We start from the raw sequence: 21811 nt of genomic DNA, 5'->3' as shown, positions 1-21811 counted from the left end.
TTACTTACAGATACAGGCAAGATGAGCTATCCATCAGGTAAATGTGTTTTCAGTACTATTACTCTGTTCATTTTGGAATAATCATCCCAAAAGGCTACCTTGGTATCACTTCAATAGCCCTACTCTATTTGTATGGTTAACAACATTCTCCTGTTTGTATGTAATGGACTCCCTTCTCCAGGAAGCAGCTTTTTAAGGGAGATCAGGCAATTCTGACATGCTGATCTTCTTTCCAACTTGAAAACCATGAGGCAACTTCCAAAGTCCAAGACTGCAAGGTTAATGCCGCATTTATTTAGTCTGAGCAGAGATTTCCATCTTTAATAAAAAATAAAAGTTCAGATATGTTCTGAGAAGCAATTGTAACAAATAGTCCAGGCAAGCTTGAGCTGTTGGTTTAGATGAAAGCTGATAAAGCCAATAAAAAGATATACTGTGTCCATACAGTTTCCTATTATCTCTGCTTTGGGAAAAAGTGATTGGAGGTTGTATGGGAATGGTTCTGAATGTTGCAGTGGGAAACATGAGTGTTAGGTAAAGAAGGAATGCTTTTATAGTCTTGCATGGTGATAAGTGAATGACTGTCCTATGAAAAGCAATCAAATTTTGTCTTCTGTTCTTATTTTTCTGAAATTTCCCCTTGGTAGTCATAGGACTGTAGATTTAGAAGTGGAAAGGATATTAGAGGACAAATCATCTCTTCCTCTGTTTTTTTTAAACCTTCCCTTCTGTCTTAGAATCAATACTGAGCATTGATTTCAAAGCAGAAGAGCAGTAAGGGCTAGACACGGGGTTAAGTGACTTGTCCACGATCACACCTAGGATGTGTTTTAGGTCAGCTTTGAGCCCAGGACCTACTATCTCTAAACCTGGCTCTCAACCCACTGTGCCATTTCGCTGTCTCTTTTTCCTCTGTTTTTTTTTTAATAATATTTTATTTGATCATTTCCAAGCATTATTCATTAGAGACAAAGATCATTTTCTTTTCCTCCCCCCCCCTCATAGCCGACACGTGATTCCACTGGGTATCATATGTGTTCTTGATTCGAACCCATTGCCATGTTGTTAGTATTTGCATCAGAGTGTTCGTTTAGAGTCTCTCCTCAGACATGTCCCCTCAATCGCTGTAGTCAAGCAATTGCTTTTCCTCGGTGTTTCCACTCCCACAGTTTGCCCTTTGCTTATGGATAGTGTTTTTCTCCTAGATCCCTGCAGATTGTTCAGGGACATTACACTCTGCATCACTTCCTGGAGGTTATTCCAGTCTCCATGGAATTCCTCCACTTTATTATTCCTTTGAGCACAATAGTATTCCATCACCAACATATACCACAATTTGTTCAGCCATTCCCCAATTGAAGGGCATCCCCTCATTTTCCAATTTTTGGCCACCACAAAGAGCGCAGCTATGAATATTTTTGTGCAAGTCTTTTTCCTTATTATCTCTTTGGGGTACAGACCCAGCAGTGCTATGGCTGGATCAAAGGGCAGACAGTCTTTTATCGCCCTTTCGGCATAATTCCAAATTGCCCTCCAGAATGGTTGGATCAGTTCACAACTCCACCAGCAATGAATTAATGTCCCCACTTTGCCACATCCCCTCCAGCATTCATTACTTTCCTTTGCTGTCATGTTAGCTAATCTGCTAGGTGTGAGGTGATACCTCAGAGTTGTTTTGATTTGCGTCTCTCTGATTATAAGAGATGTAGAACACTTTTTCATGTGCTTATTAATAGTTTTGATTTCTTTGGCTGAGATCTGCCTATCCATGTCCCTTGCCCATTTATCAATTGGAGAATGGCTTGATTTTTTTGTACAATTGATTTAGCTATTTATAAATTTGAGTAATTAAATCTTTGTCAGAGGTTTTTATGAAGATTTTTTCCCAATTTGTTGCTTCCCTTCTGATTTTAGTTACATTGGTTTTGTTTGTACAAAAGCTTTTTAATTTGATGTAGTCGAAATTATTTATTTTACATTTTGTGACTCTTTCTATGTCTTGCTTGGTTTTAAAGCCTTTCCCCTCCCAAAGGTCTGACATGTATACTATTCTGTGTTTACCCAATTTACTTATGGTTTCCTTCTTTATGTTTAAGTCACTCACCCATTTTGAATTTATCTTGGTGTAGGGTGTGAGGTGTTGATCTATTCCTAGTCTCTCCCACACTGTCTTCCAATTTTCCCAGCAGTTTTTATCAAATAGTGGATTTTTGTCCCAAAAGCTGGGATCTTTGGGTTTATCGTATACTGTCTTGCTGAGGCCACTTGCCCCAAGTCTATTCCACTGATCCTCCTTTCTGTCTCTTAGCCAGTACCAAATTGTTTTGATGACTGATGCTTTGTTTCCTCTGTTTTGAATCCTGATTTTTGACAAAGTGACCTTTATGATGGAAAATATCTTGGACAGACTTGACTCTGTTTCCCTTTTGACTCCAGGGAAATCATGATTCAACAATCACCTTATTTTAAGGTCTTTTGGAAAAGGAGCAAAGCATGACATATAGAAGGTCAAACTTGGATTCAGAAGACTTGGGTCCAAATGCTGCTTCTGACAGGTATAGCTGGAAATAAATATGATGTTTAAGCAAAAGGTTAATAAAAATTCAACAAAAATTCTATCACAGATGGTCCTTTAACATTTATCGATAGCTTAGAGTCAGAGGAATTACCTTTATATCTCAAATCTGTAGAAGTCTCCCTTGATTGAAAATGTGATCTCTTTTACCATGGCTGGCTGATTCTGGAGGCTATGGAAAGGGTAGCAGAATAAGATCTTGGTCCAGCTAAAGAGGAACCATTTCTCTAACTTAGACGGAGAAGAGGGAGAATTCTATGTGCCACATAATCCTGGCCCCATACTACATTATCCTAGATGCTTTATGCAATTATAATGCGATAGTGGGAAAAAACAGGTGAGAAATTTCTAGATGGAATAATATTGGTACTGAACAGCCATTGATGTACCAGGTTAACAGAATAACAAGAGAAACTCAGTAGTGCATTGTAGGGAGATAGGAGAAGCAGTAGTGGGAAGAGATACTAGCTTTCTGTTGTAGCTAGAAGATTTTTTCTAGTATATTATTATCAGCCATATTTGTCTGACCAGTTAGAAGGAAGACAAGGACTACATGATTGCTATTCTGTATCTTCTATGTTCTGTTAATGAAATCTGCTCTTTTAAAGGGTCATTAAGCAAATGTGGAGTCAAATGTTCCCTGCTCTGATCTTTTGGGGGTGCTTCCTCATCAATCAAATGAGCACTTCCAGGCACTTGGGAGAAAATCCAAAGAATAAAAAATAATTTTAGATGATATCCAGCTTGTGCAGTCCATCCCCTCTGACCTGTTGGATATTATTTCATTCCTAATAAAACTCACTTTAAAATTTTAAATTAAATAAATTTAAATTAATTAAATTTAAATTAAAATAAATGCCTTGGGAATAAAAAATAATGTAGCAAATATTTGATAATCTAGGATCCAAATAATCATAATCTCAATTAGAATTTTTAACTTGATTTATTCATCCATTCAATGATCATTTGTTAAAAACCCACTAAGTGCTGAGAATGCAGAAAATGATACCATCTCTGCCTTCCAGTATCTTAAATTTACTGGGAGAAAGGTGTAATTCATAAGAAAACAAACTAATTTAAAAAACCCCATTGTTGTTTAATCTTCCAATACAAATGGGAGCAATACAAATTCAAACAATCATCAGTGCCTGCATTTAGAGGACCAAACAAATGGAATTGCTGCTTAATGATGGATCTAACTCAATGCAACATGCATATTTAGCACTGGGAAGATTACTCTAAGGCTTACTATTGGATCTCTGAGCAAGTAACTTCATCTTCCTTTGCCTCAGTTTCCTTATCTGTAATATGACACGGTTAGACTTAATGTACATCAAATCCTTGTATGTGGGACTCCAGACAATCTAATTAACCTCTCAAAGACTCAGTTTCCTCATAATATATAATAAGTGGGTTGGAAAAAATGATCTTGAAAATCACTTTCAGCTCTCAGTCCTACAAACTATAGTCAGCCATCTCTTTTCTAGAACTTAAGATAAAAGTTTAATTTTTTTTCTTTTCCTAAATTATCTGTTTATTTAAAAGGAGAGCTGGATTGCTTCTCACCAGTATTCAGATCAATGTCCTCCACAGCAATGTGGACCTTATCCCCTTCCCTCTTCATATAATTTCATACATTGATTGAAAGACCTTTCCAATATTCCCATTTGTCTTTGGTTTCACTGTTTTACCATGCTGGGCCATCAGGGGATTTGTGGAAGAATGGTTCCTGATTTTTTTGTTCCATTTATACAGGCAAAGATAACAACTCATTTTCTACTTAATAAAACTAGCTAAAATATCAAAATGATGTATAGTTATTTTTCTCCACAGGATAAGTGTGATGTCAGAGTCAAATCTATCACTATGACTAACCATATTGGTTCCCATGGGAGAATTACTGCCTCTGTGGTTTGGGACCAGCTACAAGAGGAATCCAGAATGCAAATAAGTCAGATAAAAGCAAAGAATTCTAATTCCCCAGAATCTTTCTGAACCATTAAGGAAGGCATTCAAAGATACTCAACCTCTGCTCACCCGAGCTACTTCAGAGTAACAGCTCTAAGCATATAGTAGGTGCTTCATAAATGTTTATTTACTGACTGATTGACATGGACTCCAATCAGCACAAAAGGAGAGATATTTCATTAGAATGAAAGGGAGTAAGAGAAGGATAGTTTTCATTTTAGTAATTATCCCCTCTCTTCTGTTTTATAAGTAAGATAAATTAAAGGCACCAAGTCAATAGATATGCATTATATTTAGGTGATGGACACCATGGATGTTAACAAAATATTTGAGTAATACCAGGGAAAGCAACATGCATACATTCTGTCAATACCACCTATATTCAAAGCAAGTATAAAGTAATTGAGTGTAATAGAGGAAGTTACCAGTTGGATTCCTGGGAAACAGACCATGTAGGATTAAGTGTTTGACCTGAATTTTGAAATAAAATGAGAAATTCTACATAGCAGAGAAAGAGTGAGTGTATTCAAGGCATAAAGGACAGCATGAGTGAACTTTCACATGACTTTTGTTAGACATTTCTTTCCTACTCTAGTCTTTTCCACCTTACTCCCATGATTTTTCCTTTCTAAGTCAAGCACCTTTCTCCAAATATCATGATTTGGGGGTCCCACAACATCCCGATTATTTTTCTGATTTTGTTCCACTTTATTATTCTTCCAAAAATGTGACATGCAGCACTGACTAAGTTTGAGTCTGGCCTTATCATCTTTATATTCAACAAATTCATGTTTGCCTCTTGGAGATTTTCACCTGACCCCTTCCTATGTTTCCTCTCTTCTTCCAACTTAATTTCCTCCATATGCTCTGTAATCTAGTGGCCCAACCCTCTCTGATGTTTCTCCCTCAAGACATTCCATCAGTACATTTTCATTGACCTGATCCTAGAATTCTCCCTGATCCTAGAATTTCCTGTCCCTATCTGTATCCTGCCCTGGCTTTCTTCAGAGCCTAACTAATAAGCCAACTTGTATAAGAAGTTTTACCCAGATCCCCTCAATTCTAGTGCCCTTCCCTTTGAGTTTCTCTCCAGGTTATCCTGGATATAACTTGTTTGTACAAAGTTGTTTGCATGCTGTCTCCCCCATTAGCCTGTGAGTTCCTTGAAAGCAGGGCCTATTTTATTTTATTTGCTCTATTTTATCTATCAAGGTTACACACATAGGCATATAAATGCCTTTGTTTTGTCTTTCTTTACCTCCCCAGACCTTTGCATAGTACTTGACAATGCTACTACTTATTAAATGCTTGTCAACTTGAATCCAAGTTCTGGATCTGCCACTTCCTAATTATGTAACCTTTGGTAAGTCCAGAAAAGGAAAGAGTAGAATGCAATTTAGAGTCTAAGATTTCTTTTTATTTTTAATTTGGGAGACAATAAAAGAATCTAGAGAAAAAGGATAATGTGAACCACAGACAATTTCTATCTATCTATCTCACACACATAGGTACAACCTCTCAGTATTCAACGTTTCTCTTAAGTCAAACAATAAGTAAGCATGGATTCTATTTTAGACTTTACAATTTTGTGGTGTTCTAGGGTTTACAAGAGGACAGTACATTTTTAGGTGGTGCAGTAGATAGAGAACTAGGCCTAGATTCTAGTCTTGGACACTTAGTAGCTGTGTGGCCATGGGCAAATCACTTTGCCCTGTTTTCCTCAGTTTTTTCATCTGTAAAATGAGCTGAAGAAGGAAACAGCAAACTATGTCTACAACTTTGCCAATAAAATACCAAATGGGATCAAAACAATTTGGATGGAACAGAAAATGTCTAAACAACAATAAAAGTTTTCAAGAACTTTGAGAAGTATGTGGTATGGTATGGTAGTAGTCTCTCAGTAACCGAGGATGATGATTGTCTTTGTGCATTTTCATCTATGGTGTATAGATGAGTGTGCATAAAGACACTTGTGTGTGAAGGAGATTTAAGTGGAAAAGTCGATGCACAGAGACAGTCCCACTCTCTCGGCGTTGGAAGCCTGGGTCCAGTGGCACGAAAAGTCATTACACCTGGAGACTTCCTCAGCTGCATTGGATGGCTGTGTTGTCCTTTGTGCTCCAACATGCTCTAAGCACTCCACAGTGCTTTGCTGCGTCGCCCTCTCAGCCGTTGAACCTTCTTATTGGTTTCTTCCGTCTGTTCCGCTGAAGTAGTCTTCACATGCTGGGTGAGCAAAACCTTGGTTCTAAAGCTAAACCTTGTGAAGGTAGCCATCGGGTCGTAGACCCCGGGTGAACCAAGGCTTTGAGAAGTATGTAGTATAATAGTATCATCTCCATGCTACATTTGAAGAAATTGAGGGCATAGAGCTGAAGTGATTTAATATTCTAATATGATAAGTTTATCATTGGGAGAGTCCCTGAAAGTCATGAGGCCATATTTGATGAACTGAGGCTAAGTGAATTGCCAAAAGACATGTAAATTGTAGGCCTTTGCTTTGTAATCCATAACTAGATCTTTGACTCTGGATATCTACCTATATAGGTATATAGATAGATATATAGCTAGCTAGCTAGAGATAGACCTGAGTTATTATTTTATTACATTTTAAACCTTCATATTGTATCAGTTTTTAGAAATTAACAGAATCACAAAATTTTTGAGTTGAAATCACCCTCAGAAACCATCTCCCAATCGGTAAGTAAATGGGCATCTTTTCTATGACTCCTCTGATAAGTCAACATATAACTTTTTAATAACCTCTTGTCATGGTGAACTCACTTCCTTCACCTGAGATAGCCTGTTCCACATTAGGACACTAAATGTTAGAAAGGATTTTTCGGTGGTTGTGGTTTCCCCTTTTATTAAATAGAAATCTGCATCTGTCCAATTTCAACCAGTTGTTCAAAGTTCTGCACTATGGGGCCAAGAAGGTAAAATCTAATCCCTTGTCTACATGACAGTGATTCAAATTTGAAGACAACTATTTTTTGCCCCCTGAAGTCTTCTCTGAAATAAACATCTTTCCTTCAGCCAATTCTCATATGGCCACATTTCTGCTTCTCTCACTATCTGTGTCACCCTCCACTGGACCCTGACAAGTTTGTCAAAGTACTTTTTAAAATGTGGGTCCTACAACTGAATAGAACTTTAAATATGATCTGACCAATACAAGGTAGGGCAGAATGATTATCCATAGTTTTAAGAAAATCATAATAGTTTTCCTCTTTCCCTCCCTCTATTTCTTCTTTCCTTCCTCTCTCTCTCTCTTTCTCTCTCTCTCTCTCTTTGTCTCTCTCTCTCTTTCTCTCTCTCTCTCTCTCTTTCTCTCTCTCTCTCTCTCTCTCTCTCTCTCATTCTACAATATGAAATTTTGAATACTTTAAAGGAATGGGACATCAGACCTTTATAGGATCATAGAATCTTTATTGAATCTATAAAAATTAAGGCAACAAGCATTTATTATGTCCCATGTCATATGTAATTGGAATACAAAGAAGGGGGAGGACAAGAAAAACTGACAATTCGTCCCTTCTCTTATGCAATATACCTTCTATTGGGAGAGATAGTATGTAAATAACAAAATGCATCCAAGATATATACATAATATAAGAAGTTAATTTGAAAGAGGAGTGCAATCATAGCTAGGAGGACCAGGAAAAGCTTGATGAAGAAGGTTGGATTTCAGCTGAGTCTTGAAAGAAGCTAAAAGAAGTGGAGGAGTTAAAAATAGAGCATTCTAGGCAATGGAAAGAAAGTCAGTGCAAAAGACCAAGAGGAGCAGGAGCATAAATTTTTTAAATTATTATTGTTATTTTTCATATTCTTAAAAAATTTGTTCCAAATTCTCCCTCCCACCTCTCACCCACTAACTGAGAAGCCAAGCAATATGGTATCAATTATGTATGTGCAAAATATGTTTCCATATTAGCCATATCACAAAACAGCAAGAGAAATAAGGGAATTTATAATTTATGTTGCATTCAGAGTTCATCACCTCTCTCTTTCCCATTTTTCTTCATGAGACCTTTAGAACTGCCTTGGATGATTCTATTGTTCAGAGTACATCTTTCCAAATGATCATCATTACAAGTTGCTGTTACTGTGTACAGTGATGTCCTTTTTTGTGACCCATCACTTTTGAAGATCTATAAGTTGGAAATTGTAGTTATAGGAAAGAGTGTGGGGAGAAGAATAAGGTATAAGAAGCCTAGAAAGGTGGGAAGGTACCAAGCTATGAAGAACTTTAATTGCTAAACAGAGAATTTTATATTTTATTCTAGAGGCAATAGAGAGCTACTAGAGATCATTGAGTTGGAGTTTGACATGATCAGATATTCTTTGGAGAAATCACATTGGTATCTTTCTGGAGAATGGATTGGTGTGGGGAGAAATATCAGAAAGAGAAATCAATTAGAAGGTTACTGAAATAGTACAAATGGGAGATAATAAGGGCCTCAATTAGGGTTACTGCTAAATTCGTGAGGATATGTATATAAGGAGGGTTTGAAAGTAGAAATGACATGACTTGACATTGGATTGTATATATTCAATGAATAAAAACAAGAAGTCAATGATGACACCATTTTTAGGAGCCTGGGTGAGTGGGGGGATAGTAATGCTCTCCACAGTAAAAGAGAAATTTGGAAGTCAAGGTTGGGGATGAGTTGATTCAGGGGAAAGGTATTGAATTCAGTTTGGGACAAGGGTTGTTTAAGATGAGAAGGGAAGGAAGGGAATAATGATTTATATAGATAGCTCTTTTTTCTGTGCTAAGCACTGTGTAAAATACTTCTTTCACAAAAACTCCCTTATTTAATGCTCATAACCCTGGTGCTAATATTATCCCTATCTTTTAGTTAAGAAAACTGAGGCAAACAGAGGTGAAGTGATTTTCCCAGGGTCACACAGCAAATAAGTATCTCAGGCTAGATTTGAACTCATATCTTCCTGAGATAGTTGAAGATGAATGACTAGCTGAAGATAAAGATTTGGCTGCATATGCAAATTTGGGAGTCATCTGCCTGGAAATAATCCAATGAGGGCTGATGAGACTATTATAGGAGGTAAGATAGAATAAAAAGAGAGAGGGACCAAAGCTAGACTTGGAGGACATCTCTCATTAATGTGTATGACATTGTTGAAAAAGTATTGAAAGAATCTGAAAAGGAGTGATCAGATAGTTGAGGAGAACCAGGAGAGAGGAATGTCATGAAAAGAAAATTAGAGAAAAAAAAGAAAAAAAAACAGAAAAAAAGATAGGAGAGAGTATCCAAAAGGAGAAAGTAATCAGCAATGTCAAATACTATTGAGATACCAAGGAGGATCACAAATGAGGAAACATATTTGATAATTAAAACACAAGTAATAACTTTGGAGAGAAGAGTTTCAGTTGAATGATGAGGCCAGAAGCCAGACTGCAGAGAGATTAGATGAGTGAGAGGAGAGGAAATATTAATCCTAGACAACTTCCTCAAGATGTTTAGGCATGAAGGGGAGGACAACTATAGGATGGTAGATATGGGGAATGATCAGAACAGGTGAGTGATTTTTGCTTTGTTTTTGTTTCTGTTTTATGATGGAGAAGACATAAGCAAGGTTTTAGGTGGCTTGAAAAGATCCAGTAAATAAGGAAAGATGGAAGATAAGAAAGTGGGGATTATAATACAAGCCATTTACTGAAAAAGTTGGGAGGATCTTCAATCATGGACTACCATAGAGGAATTCTTGTTATAGAGAAAATCACCTTGTCTGAGACTAGAGTGAAGAAAGAGATGATGAAAAGAGATATTGGTGTGAGTGAGGAGAAACAAAAGGGAGAGTTCTCAGTAAATGGGTAGATGGTCTCAATTTTTTCAGTGAAGGATGAAGTGAGTTCCTCAAGTGACAGAGTGGGGTGAAAAGGTTTGGAACAGCCAGTTTGATTAGTAGGAGTAGTTTAGTAAGTCCATTTGGGAGCATTGCTACAGTGAGAGTCCAGCTGCTTATTAGGTAACATAAATTTGAAGTGGTCCCAATCAGCATGGTTTTGTGAGTTCTTCTAGATCCAAGCAACAGCATGTGAGGAGGAAAGGAGGATCAAGATGACAGAATAATCCAGGATTAGAATATATCAAAGTCTGACTAAAGATAGGAAAACGGGAGGTGGAAGGTGGAAGATAGTGAAGAAATGTGTTAGCTCACCAACTGGTAGAGATAATGAAGGGTAGATTTTAGAGCTAGTGATGGTCTAAAAAGCATTGAAGGTAGAGGGAATGGAGGACCCATGTATGAAAAATAGGATTGGGGTCATAAGACACAGAGAAAGACAGAATGATAAAGTGCTAACATCTGCTAAAGAAATTTCAGAGTTCATGAACTGGAACGTGTGGATGATAGCAAGATCAAATATGTTCACCCCATTCCAACTCTGGGTATAATTTGGGTGAAGCAAAAGAGTCAGAAATGGGAACTGAATCGATTCATTAAATGGACCATTATGTTATTGGGGGGGGGCATATATTTAAGACCTCAAGTATGGAGGAAATAGGATTAGATAAAGACTAAGCTAAAAACTGAACTCACTGAAGGAGGAAGGAGAATGTTCACATTGGAGGAGGGAAAGAGGAGATATCTGTAGACATCAGCTGCCAGGACTTGAAATGGATATTAGGGTATATTTGTATAGCATTATCTTGAAGAAGAGGTTGTTCGAAGGGAGAATATTAAAGTGGTAATAATGGACAGCAAGTGGTACTCTGACTCTTCCATCATGACCAACATGTCCATGAGACCACCATGTCTCAGTGAGTTCCAGAAGATGGAAGACATTAGAAGTCCAATTAAGCTGGTAATTATAGATTAGGCATTCCAAAGAGCACAGAAGAAGGAGAGGATAGATTTGGAATGGGATATTGTGTCTATAGGGTTGAGGTAAAAAGATTCTCATCTTTTGTTTGCTCCAAACTATCCTTTCTGGGGATTTCAATAAGCTGAATAGGATTACAGAATATCAGAGAAAGACGAGGTAATCCAATCTAGAACTTTCATTTTATTTTACTGCTTTTATACTAAATTAGTTATCGATATTGTCATTAACCTTTCTTTTCATCATTTTATTTGGAGTTTGAAAGAAAGATCTAGGCGCTGCCTAGCTTAGCTACCTAGTCTTAATAGACTGTTGGGCCTAGAGAAAAAAGAAAAGTCTGATTTTGGCTTCAGATACATGCTAACTATGTGACTGGACAAATCACTTAGCTTCCATTTGTCTTAGTTTCCTCATCTGTAAAGTGGAGTTGATACCAATGGCTTGCCAGGGTTTGATGAAGATTAAATAAAAAATTGTAATTAAGCCTATTTTTAACATTTAGATAATAATGGTAACTAATACTTAATAGGGGCAGTTAGATGACACAGTGAATAGAGTGCTGGGCTCAGTGTCAGGAAGACCTGAGTTCAAATTTAACCTGAGACATTTACTAACTGCATCAAAGGGGAAAGTCACCTGTCTGCCTCAGTTTCAACATCTGTAAAATGGGCAAGGACATGGCAATTCACTCCAGTATCTTTGACAAGAAAACATTACATAGGATTACAAAGAATAGGACATGACTGAAAAACAACTAAACAACAAAAGGGTTAATACTTAAAATAGTACCTATTTCATTTTTTATTTTTAGGATTTTAAATATTATGGTATTTTATATTTAAAATATTTAAGATAAAAGATAATATTTGTAAAGCATTTTATAAACCTTAAAGTCCTAACTACCTATCATCATATTTTGATGTCATACTATTATTTTACATTATAATAATAGCTAACATTTATATAGAACATACTATGTGCCAGGAATTGTGCTAGGAACTTTACAAATATTGCCTCCTTTTATTCTTTCAACAGCTCTAGGAAGTTGGTGATTTTATCATTCCCATTTTACAGATGAGTAAACTTGAAACAAACATAAGTTAGGTGCCCTCCCCCACCCTAGTCCTACAGCTAGTAAATATCTGAAGTCAGATTTAAACTCGGGTTTTTCCCATTCCAGGTATTCTATCTATCCAGTGGACAATCAGCAGTCCAGTCGTTCACTAGCTATTTGTCTAACAGCTTTTCTCCCTCACATTTTAATGTTATAAATAATGTAGTTCTAAATATTTATGTGGAAATGGATCCTTCTTTTCTTCCTTGCCATAAATACTGTTAGGACTTTGATGAAATCCTTGCAAAGAGCTTAACAAGTCAAAAAAATGTGAATTAGTTTGAGGACTCATTACAGATTTCCAGGTCCTTTTCCAAAAACAAAAACAAAAACAAAAAAAAACTTTACACACCAACCTACCATCCTATTAACAATGTAAGAGATGGTTTTCTTCCTAAATTCCTACCAACTGTGAATCTTAAAACTGCTCAGACTCTACATTAGAACATTTGGTTAAGGTTATTCACTTATTGTAACAAATGGAGGTACTTGATCAGGAATGTATTGGGAATTTTAACATTATTCCACCCATACTTAGGCATACTTTAGGGGAAGATAAAGTTGTAAACTCCATACTGAACAATGAAAAGTTCCCACCTTATACTTATAGTGGAGCAACAAAAGGGTACTAAGTACCTATAAAGGATAAATTAATCACTAAAAAGGTCAAGCAAGTTACAAAGGGCAAGCTTAGCAAGAGGTGTGAAGTTTTAGTCTACTCAAGGAAGGTGATAACAAAAGAAGATGTGAATTAAGAATGGACAGTCTTGTGGAAAACATCTATTGTGATTGGTAGATGTGAAAATTTAGGGGAGGTAACATAAGAGAAATTTCTCTTTAAAAGGAACTGTCTGAAATCAGTTCAGGGAAGTTCAGACTAGTTGGAGTTTTGGAGTTAGTGTGGAGGAGCTGGCTCTCTGAATTTAGCTGGAGTTTTGCTTGGGACAAATCTTGTGGTGAGTGGGTAAAAGACTGACTAGTCTCTCTTAAAGCTCAGTCCTAGGCCATTTGGCCTAGGTTCTTTCCTACTATTTCCTCTTACTCTGTCTCTCTCCCTTCCCTTAATTCCTTCATTTGTATTAATTAAAATCTCCATAAAAACCCAGCTGACTTGGGTATTTTCATATTTGGGAATTTTTCCAATGGCGACCACTTATTTTTTTTTTAATTCAAGACATTAAAATTATCTTTAAAGTTTTGGCAATTCACAGTCTTGAAACCCACATTTTCGTGGTCACACAACAGAGAATTTGATTTTATGTTTTGCCATTTTTTTCTAATTTAGTGCAACCCTTTAATTTTACAAATGCAGAAGTCAAGCCCTGCATTGGAGAGGTGACTTGTCCTGTGCCTCACCATCAGTATGTGAGAAAGCTAAAACTCAAGACCATGTCCAATGTGGTTCTGCCACCAAAGCCTTCCAATGAATGGGAAACTTCCCTTAGGCCCTCAGATAAGGATGTATTTTTGTCACTCACCATAGAAGAGTAAATGTATGCATTTCTTTCTGAAACACTGACATTTTAATAATATTTTCAGTGGTTTTATTTTTATAGGAAGCTTTTACATCTTTTACAGACCAACATTTTTTTTTAATGTTCTGCCAAAACAAACATAAGCTCAAACAGTTGTTACCTTGGCATTTTCATTGTGCTCTTCAGCATTCATCAACATTTGGGATTTTATTTTAGCTTTGTGGTTCACATGGAAACTCACTCCTACTCTCTCCTGAGTCACGTAGTGGTTTTCTTTCAGGTGTAACTCAATTATCAGACTGCTAATTTATTATCAGACCAGGTAATTGCTGCATCATTTTGATCAAAAAGATTCCTGTCATGCTTCATCTGAGCAATGCATTTAGGACTATTTACTGGCCTCAACATGTCAGTGACTATATTTGTTTACACTCAAGGGGGTTTAACAGCAGTGGAAAAAAATAAAACTTGAACAGGATACTTAATGAATCAAAACACACTCAGATTAAATGATTAGAAGTTCCCAGTTAATTACTAGAAAGGAAACTAATTAAATTACAATTCAGATTTTATGTAGGTTACCCTAGTGAATACTAAAGTGGGTCCTTTCAATCATTTTTCCATTAGGTGAATCAGACACATTGAAGGTTAGCAATGAGAGATCCTCATCTGACTTCTTCCCTTTTCCAAATGGTATCATTTAAATTATATTTTACACCTCAGTTCCTTACATCAACATCAAGGCATAATGCTAACAGTCTTCCAGAAAGGAAGTTCAAATTGTGGATAGTGAGAAATAGCAGAAATCTCTAAGCAAACAGGGAGATGAGCCAAAGATGGAGATATTTTTGTTGTCTGGTGATATTAATTTTTCCTGGAAAATCCTTTCCAAAATGATTATGGTATTTGATCAGGCTGATGGAAACATAAAGTTTGCCTCCAGAGGAAGTCAGAAATAGGAACTATATAGTTCTAACCCTGCTTTAGATCTTTACTACATTTCCCTTGGATCTGAGTCCCACGTCCAACTTTGTCATTTAGACTTTTGAGCAAAATCATTTGAATAACCCAGGCCTTAGTTTCCTCAACTATAACATGAGGATGCTGGACTCTATGGTCCTTTGCTGTTCTAGAACTATGATCCTAACCGACCTTCTTAAGGGCATCCTGATTGTTTTCCTGGGTAGCTAGGTTGCATAATGGCTAGACCACTTTGTCTGAAGTCAGGAAGATGAGTCTTCCTAACTTTAAATCTGACCTCAGATACTTACTAGCATTGTGTCTCGGGACAAAACACTTAACCCTGTTTTTCAGATTCCTCATCTTTAAAATGAGCTGGAGAAGGTAAGGGCAAGTCACTCTGGTATCCTTGCCAAGGAAGCCCCAAATGGAGTCATAAAGAGTCAGACATAATTTTTAAATGACTGAACAATTGAAAAGTATTTTCCTAGCCTATTATCTCTGTTGTCTTCAACTGACCTTCCAGAGTTTTCAAAATAATCTTCCTGAGACACTTTTGACTAAATCATCCCCTCTTCAAGAACCTTCAAGGGTGTTCTATTGCTTTCAGGTTAAAATATAAACTCCATAGCCTAAGCATTTTAGTCCCCTTTACAATATGGCTCCAAAATACCTTTCTAGACATATTTCTCTTTAACCTCCCTTTGTCTACTTTACATTCATGCCAAACTACAGTGTTAAATCTTTTTCTGGATCCTCCAATTTTCATACATTTATGAAGGCCATTCTCCACGACTGGAATCAGTTTCTTCTCATCAGAATCCTTATCATTCCTTCAAGGCTCAGCCCAGGTGTCATCTCCTTCATGCAACCTTCCTGAAAGTCTTCTCTTTTTTTCTTTAATATTTCCTTAGAGTACTTTACTTTGGTTGTCTATACTCTTTAATATCAGTTACTCTTCTCTGTATACATACTAAGTCCTCACAGTAACTCTGAAATCCCACTAAAATTTCATCTTTTACTGAAAGCCTTTCTCAACCTTTCTTAATACTAGTGCCTTTCCTCCAATACTTATTTTCTATTTGTCCAATATGTTGCTTGCTTTATATCTATATCTATATATCATCTATCTATCTATCTATCTATCTATCTATCTATCTATCTATCTATCTATCTATCTATCTCTATCTATCTATCTATCTATCTATCTATCTATCTATCTATCTATCTATACATATATATATATATATTTGCATACTGTTCCCCCACCATCACCATTAGGGTGTAATTTCTTGAAGTCAGGGATTATCTTTTGACGTTTTTCTGTATCCCTAGTGTTTAGAGTAGTGTCTGACACATAACGGACTCTTAATAAATATTGATCAATTCATTAAAGGATAATATCATCCCCTTTATTTGCTGAGTGCCCAGCACAGCATCTGGCACAGAGTATGAATGAAAAAAAATGATTCAGATATAATTATATACCAGGTATTATAGGTTGAGTATGGAAGTTTCAATAAAGTATATTTTAAATAAATTGTGTAAATTAGAAAATATAACAAAAATAGTGGCAAAATTAAGGTATAGAAAGGGAAAAGCAGTAATAAAAAACTGAAGGGAAGGAAGGAAGGAAGGAAGGAAGGAAGGAAGGAAGGAAGGAAGGAAGGAAGGAAGGAAATAGGAAGGGAGAAAAAGAAGGGGGAGGGAGAGAGGGAAGGATGGGAAGGGCAGGAGGGAAAGGAGGGAAAAGGGAGAGAAGAAGGGAGGGAAGGAAGGAGGGAGAGAAGAAGAAAGTGAGGGAGGGAGGAATCAGCTAATTGGGCATAGATTTCAAAGACTCAGTCATTTTCATGCCATAGTAAGACATCAGATAAGAATAGTATTTAATTATATCTGACTTTCAATCTCAATCCCTTTCCCTAATTGTCAAGGTCCTTGTTAATTTAACCTCATCACACCTCTTCATGTGTTTTATTCACCATTCCTCAATGTTTCCCTTACTGACAATGTGTTCCTGTCTGACAAGGCTCCTTATTGACTCATTATACACCAAATTCATTTGCAATACACTCACTTGTGACCTTTTTGATCATCCTCTCCAAAAACTCCTCAATCCTAGCTCCAGTTTTCTCAATCTTACTAATCATTCTAAATCTAGTTCAAGATTTACTTCTTCCCCAAAGTCTTATCCACTAACACTGACCCTCAGCATTCTTTTGAGATCAGTAATTTTAATATAATTGTTTTCCTTTTTCCTGTTTCATTCACAAATAAAGCAGTTGTCAGGTTGTAGTCTTTTAAAAAGGTCCCATCTGATCAGTTAATCATCAAGTTTTTATTAAGCACCTTCTATGTCAGGCATTGTACTAAGCATGTATCTCACAGATATTCCCTAAGGGATAACATATTCAATATTATAAGAGGACTTAAAATGTTTTAGTTCAACTTTATATATTCTCTGATCTATCATCTATTCCTATTTTCCAGATGATGAACCTGAGGTATAGAAGTGGTGAGTGATTTGAACAAAGTCATACAGACTAGTAAGTGATAAGCCAGAATTTGAACCCTAGTCTTCTGTCTTTCATCCAGCATTCTTTACACATCTTCCTTTTCTTTGTGTTCTAATTATACTAATCTTCTACCCCTGTACAAATAGATTTTCTACTTGCTATTTCATTTCTGCTAGTATAGTCATCTTTTTGCCTTGTCTGCCCATTTAGAACATAAACTACATGGGGACAAGAGCCATCTTGATGCTCTTATATTCCTTCATTCTATATAGTACCCAACAGCATAATGCAGATACTTAAACATTTAATGATTATCTTGTTGAATTGATCACCATCTAACTAGAGTGTGAGTAGACCCATCAGCTAAAATGGAGTTTCTTGAATATGGTGTACAGCACAGACCCATTGTTCCTGTGATGTATTGAAATGGTCAATAACTGACTTTTTTACCCTAGAAGAAATAAAATGCAAGGCTTGAGCAATCTCTTTATTTCATTTAAAGACCACAAATAGAATATGATTAAAGTTTGAAAGAATTAAACTATCAAAAAGATCTCCATACTTATGAGTAATTGTTTTACAGTGTCTCTTAGACCTACTTTAACTGATGCAAAAGAAAAGTTGAATTTTCTTGAGTATTCAGTGTACTCTAGCAGCTAGAGAACACGCCTTGGAATAAAGAAGTTCTTTGTTCCTATACTATCTCTTAAGTCAGTGTGGTGAACCTTTTAGTGATCATGTGCCCAAACTGCCTCTTCAAGTCATCTGTGAGCCCCAACCCCTGTATTACTATAGAGAGTAGAGGGAGGAAGTGCTCACATTGGTCTGCTGGACAGAGCTAACAGCCCCACATCTTCAATAACACAGCCTCAGTCTATCATGGGAGCCTGAGATAGTCACTTACCCTTTTAGTGCCACAGGCAACCTCTCAGTTTGCTTTGAAAAGACAGGGCCAAGCCCTTGGTTGGGGGAGATTCCCTATACCAAACAAACTACCTGTCCAGATAATCTCCAAAAAAAAATTCACTAATATAGACTGTGTAGACAGACAATTTTGAACAATAACAACAAAAGCAATTTATTTTATTACATCCATAAATATATATAATAGATAGAATTAGATAACTGACAGATAGATAGAATAAATAGGATAGATAGATGATAGAGATGATATATGTATGTATATATGTGATATATTCAGAATTTAAATCTTTCATATTTAAAAATTCTAAAATATTCCTTATTAAAAATTTTTGAAATGCCTCTTCATTCTAGAAAGTTCATTTTTCAGATAAAGAAAATCTAGAGCATTTCTCTCCATCACTTTGATTACATGTTGTATTAAATCTAATATAATATGCAAAAAGTTTTCACTTTTACCCCTAACTCATTCTGGAAAACCAAGTATTTCTTTACCAGAATTGTTCCTTTCTATTGCTCTGATGGGGTTTTTTATGTAGTAGTTTTTTTCCCCTTTCTCTGCAGTCCAATTCACAAAAAGCAGCAGCATTTTTTACACTCAAGTTATAATCTTGTGAAAGAACAATAATGCTCTGATTCCAGCAGAGATGCCAAAAATGCGTCTCATGCATGACACTTCTCAAGAGGAGTCTCATTTATTAAATGTATTTTGTGGGAAATTGTACCGTTCAGCTTGATTTTTGAATAAAGTATGAGAAACTAAGACATATAATACTCCTTCAGGTTATTAAATGAGAGTTAAAACTAGACAGATTGTTTCAAATCAGGGCTCACCAACTTCCTGATCTCTTACCTTGCCATGTAGAGTCAGTTGCATCATTAGAATCTGAATCATCAGATGAATTTCCTTCATCCTAATTTAATATTTCTGGTGGTTCCAGGCACAAGAGAAATAAAGTATTATATGAAGTAAAATTCGTTGTCAACTGTTTTTCAGTAGAGTCTGACTCTTCATGAGTCTTCACGACCCTATTTGAGATCTTCTTGGCAAAAATACTGGAATGGTTTTCCATTTTCTTCTCCAGTCCATTTTATAGATGACAAAACTGAAGCAAGCAGTGTTAAGTGACTTTCCTAGGAATATACAACTAATGAGTGGCTGAGGCCAGATTTGAACACAGAAAGATTCATCTTCTTGACTCCAGATCCAGTGGTCTAGCCACTGTGCCACCTAGCTGCCTGAAGAGAAGGATAGGCTATAACACACCCCTATAACCCCACCTCCTCATGACCTGCCCTCTCCTTAACAGTACTTTTACCTTCTGGTGTCTTTCTCCTCAGTCTCCATTTGAGGAAGCGTTGATGCAGACTATGCCATTGTAGGTATTTTGCCCCCACATCTCTTCCTGCTTTTCAGCTTCCTTTAATCCATTGTCTTCTCCAACTAGAATGTTTCTTGAGAGCAAATACTATCTTTCTGATTATATTTGCATTTTCAGTGCTTATCACAGTGCCTGATATATAGTGTTTAATAAGTTCTCTCACTTTCTGTCTCTGTCTGTCTCTCTCTGTGTCTCTATATCTGTGTGTGTGTGTCTGTCTCTGCCTCTCTCTATCTCTGTCTGCCTCTGTCTCTGTCTCTGTCTCTCTGTGACTCTGTCTCTGTCTCTCTTTCTTTCTCTGTCTCTGTCTCTGTCTCTGTATCTATCTCTGCCTGTCTTTGTCTCTCTGTCTCTCTGTCTGTCTCTGTCTGTCTGTCTCTGTCTCTCTGTTTCTCTGCATCTCTCTCTGTCTCTGTCTCTGTCTCTGTATCTATCTCTGCCTGTCTCTGTCTCTCTGTCTCTATCTGTCTCTGTCAGTCTGTCTCTGTCTGTCTGTCTCTGTCTCTCTATCTGTCTCTGTCAGTCTGTCTCTGTCTGTTTGTCTCTGTCTCTGTCTCTCTGTTTCTCTGCATCTCTCTCTGTCTCTGTCTGTCTGTCTCTGTCTCTTTCTTCTTTATGGCACTGAATTGAGGTGAGCTCTTTTCTCAGGTAGTCATCCTATCATCTCTACCTCCTTTATCTCTGGATATTTAATCATACAAATGACATTAACAACAAGTAACTTGCTTTTTAGTCAAGGAACAAACCACCTGATTTCATCCTCTGTTGTTTAGTGAAGATTAGCTTCAAGGAATAATTTAGAGCACGCACAGTCACAGTAGTTCAAAGCGCTCAAGGAAAAGTCTTTATATTCAGGCAGAGATTTGCCTCCTTCCCTTACTTTTAAATTCTTTTTTCTCTCGAGGTAACACCTGCCTCTTTTATGTTTGAAGCAAAATTCCAGATAGAACTATCTAGATAAAAGGAGGGAGTGGTGAGTGTTATTTACTGGACACGGGGCATGGGAATGGTTAGCCAAGGAAAGAGAACATGGTTTATTGGAACTTCTATCTCTCTTGGAAGAGGTGGGTGCACTCAGTAGTGGAGGAATCATTCTATTTCATCTTACGTGCCTGACACATAATAGGAACTTAATACACACTGACTGACTGCTATCAGATGTAGCCCCCCTTGTTGCTTTGCTCCTTTCTTCTTGTTCCATCTGTTTCTTTTTTCAGTGATTGCCCCATAGAATTAGGAGCAATAAAATAGATACCAAATTTGCTCTAAAATATAAGACAAATGACAGTGCAGTCTGCTACAGGTTGAATGTTTCACTACATGACCGAACCATGTATGTGACCATATCCTAGCCTGATCTCCCATATAGCACATCATCTGGGTCTTCACACAGCAATCAGTCAGTCAGTCAACAAGCATTTACTTATGTGCTTCCTGAGTGCCAGGCATGCAAGAACAAATCAATTAGTGACATTTGCTTGCTCCTTCCCACTTTCCTCTCTCCCTCAATCAAAGCACCCTTTATTACCGCCTTGTATTGCATAATTTATATTCTCATATGAGGTTTCGGATAGAGAAATTTTATTCACATTTTCACATTGTCTCAAAAAAAACAGATAAAAACCTTCTTGATTTTCCATTCAGGAAAAACATCCTTTTTTCTCATCATCACTAAACAAATATTCACCCATCATATGACAGGTGCCAGGCCAGGTGGTAACTGCCATGGGGCACATAAGGAGGGAGAAGGCACGGTCCTAGATCTCAAATAGCTTGAGGAATTCAGAAAACAGTTGCTTTTTTTATTGTGCATTCAGTGAGTTAGTGAGCTTATCACTGCCATGGATACCTAACAGTAAGATTACTTGCAGAGTGGCACACATATAGAAGGGGCAGAAGAAAGATTATTTTGCGAAATGGAATTGTCCTTTGCAAAAGAAATTGTTCTTTTCAAGAACTGCCAAAGGTCATAGAAGACATATATATATGTCTTCTATATATGTATGCTCATAAAATCACAGTGGATAGAGTGCTGGCCTTGGATTCAAGA

Source organism: Monodelphis domestica, chromosome 7 (genome assembly GCF_027887165.1).
Source record: "Monodelphis domestica isolate mMonDom1 chromosome 7, mMonDom1.pri, whole genome shotgun sequence".
NCBI lineage: Eukaryota > Metazoa > Chordata > Mammalia > Didelphimorphia > Didelphidae > Monodelphis > Monodelphis domestica.
This window is presented reverse-complemented; position numbering follows the sequence as displayed.